This window comes from Typopeltis vanoorti, chromosome 1, assembly GCF_054136105.1.
Source record: "Typopeltis vanoorti isolate ZY-2024b chromosome 1, IOZ_Tvanoo_1.0, whole genome shotgun sequence".
NCBI lineage: Eukaryota > Metazoa > Arthropoda > Arachnida > Uropygi > Thelyphonidae > Typopeltis > Typopeltis vanoorti.
In genome coordinates, this window is record NC_143549.1 from 24,675,888 (window position 1) to 24,678,966 (window position 3,079).

The window sequence follows — 3,079 nt, forward strand, 5'->3', positions numbered from 1 at the left end:
AATAGCTGAAATGTTTTACTTGTTCTATGGGATCTCCATTCAGAATACAACTGAAGATTTCTATGCTCCTGACTATTTTAATAGGTTTGATATCTTTATTGCTGATTTTCAGAATTTTCAAATTTGTTACCGCTGTTATTCAATTTAGTTATTGAAACCTGGAGACTGGAGCCTGTGTAACTCAGTGGATGTGGCGTTTGCACAAAACGGCGCTTGACCACACGAAGGAAGACTTCTTGGTTTCGTATCTAGTCAGCGACTAGAAGAAATTTTTCTAAGCTTTTTTCAACCGATTCCCGAGACAGTCGATCTCTGGCACGGGCACGTGGGTTTATTCTCCCGGAAACTCGGATTTTTCGTCCCATACACTCAAGAAATTCGACCGTAGAACCCACATTATTTCAGACATTAAATACGAGTGTTGGGGTTAGGGACCACGAGATGGCGGCACCTGTTGAGCCATCTCTCTCTCTCTCTCTCCACTGTGTGCCACTTAATTAGTGGTAGCCTTGGGCAAGCTATCTCTGATTGGGTACCAGTGGAGATTGAACTGTCCACTCAGTCTCCAAAAGTTAGATAGGGCTAAAAACGGTCTCGCCTACTCCCTATATACGGGAATAAAAAGGCGTTAGCTGATTTTATTTTATTTTTTTTTTGAACCTGGAGACTTGCACTGGATGTGTTCAGGAGTCATCATAGAGCCAAACTTTAAATCGCCGATTCTAATATTAGGCTTGATTCCACTTTCTTTCATGATGTGACCCATATAGATCAGTGGGTCTTAACCTTTTTAGTGATCGGTACCCCCTTGAATCTAAAAATAAGTTCTCGCACCCCCTTGAAAAATGTGTTTCTATTTCTTTATTTAGGAAATTACATCTATTGCAAGATAATTTATTTAGTGAAAAATAAACACATACATTTACATATACATATAAAACAATAATTCAATTTTTAATGACTATGTTTATTCATATTAATACTTTTGAAGCGAGGCTCTTTATTTGAAAGAGCCACGCGTAAGTCATCACTTGCATTTAAGCGATTTATGGCTTTTGTTTTTATGTGCAAAAGTGATGAAAATCCCATTTCACACAGTTAGGTGGTGGCAAATGGTAAAAGTGTCTGCAATGCTACTTTTGCCAGCTGTGGATAAAGTTCTAACTGTGTACACCAGAATTGTTCTAAGTCCAGTTTATCAAATTCTATTTGAATACGTGCATTGGTTCGTATTTCAATAAGATCATCTTTTATTAAATAGCTGTCATCCATCGAATCTGGGTCAAAATTTAGAAACTTCTCTCGCATCCCCGGAAATGCTTTCTCAAACCCCCAGGGGTGCACATACCTTAGGTTAAGAGCCACTGATATAGATGATGAATAACAGTGGAGTTAATGTGCATACTTGTCTTACCCCTGATTTTATATCAAACTATCTTCCTGTATTTACTTCAATTCTAACTGCTTACTGAAAATTTAAATAGAGGCTATGTATTACTCTGTAATCACTACTAACCGCTTACAGAGCAATAAATAGTCTATGTTTAAATTTTAAATTGAAGGATGGTTTGATGTAAGATCAGGGGTAAGACTTGGATTCACATTATCTTCACTCTTATTTATCATCTATATGGATCATATTATGAAAGAAAGTGGCATCAGGTCTGATATATTATGATTATAATCCTAGTATCCCATGGAGTCATCTAGGAATAGTATTAGAATTGGAGAATGTTCCATTAATTCCATATAACAGTAATGTTTTGAAAACTTCTTCTCTGAGCACCTTCGTGTATGCTTTTACGGATTTATAAAACTTAAGTATAGATCTTTATCATATCGCCATGTTTTTTCAACTATTTGTTGTAAAGTGAAAATCTATTTTTGACAACCTCTGTTTTCCTTGAACCCAGCTTGTTCTTCTCAAAGTTTCTCTTCCACAATTTTTCTCAACCTCTTTTCGCTTATCCAGGAGCTTGTGCAGCTCAGTGGTGTGGCGTTTGGACACCACAGCTCTTGACAAAGGAAGACTTTGTTTCGAATCTAGTCAAAGACTAGAGCCTTTTTTTCGACCGGTTCCCGAGTTAGTCGATCTCTGGCACGGGCAAGCGGGCTTTTTTCTTCCCGTAAAATCGACGGTAGAACCCACACTATTTTCAGACATTAAATATATTGTGTTAGGGTTAGGGACCACGAGGTCGCGGCATTTGTTGAGCCGTCTCTCTTCACTGAGTGCTGCTTATTTAGAAATAGCCTTGGGCCAGCTGTCTCTGATTGGGTACCAGTGGAGATTGAACCGCCCACTCAGTCTCCAAAAGTTAGATGGGGCTTAAACAGCCTCGCCTACTTTCTATACGAGATAAAGGCGTTAGCTGATTTTTTTTTTCTTTTCAAATATGTTTGCATAACTTTTACCTGGAAGACTTAGTATTGAAATTTCTCTATAATTTTCACATTCAGTTTTATTCCATGTTTTATAGATGAGTTCTACGAGGGTTCCAATCATTGGGAATTCGAATTTCTGACCAGGCCCTCTGAATCATGCAGTATAGCCACTGCAAAACTTTTTTTTATATACCTCCATACTTAAGCATTTCTGGTCGAAATCATCTACTTGGCTGCCTTTCCACATTTCAAGTTTATGATGGCTTTTCTACCTCAAGAATTCATATGTACTTTTCTTTGCATTCCTGTTTCAAATTTTCTAGTTTGGTTCAGTCACTGCTTTCAAAACAGTCTTTCAAAGTAATTACTCCAGAGATCTAAGATATCGTTATCTTTACTTTTCATGTCACCTCAATTATCTTTGATTCCCTTTAGTTTCCTCCATTTCTAAGCTCTTCAATAGTCTCCAGAACATTTTGCCACCTTCCTGATATTTATTTTCTATATTTTTACCAAAGTCTTCCCATGACTTTTGTTCCACTTATACACAAAGCTTAACTCTCACATTTTTATCTGAATTATTTAGGGCATCTACCGGTTTATTTGCTAGGAACTTTTAGTATGCTTTTTTCTTCTCCTGGACTGTTTCTTTGACTTCTTATGCCCATCATCGTGTTTTTATTTTTCTATCATT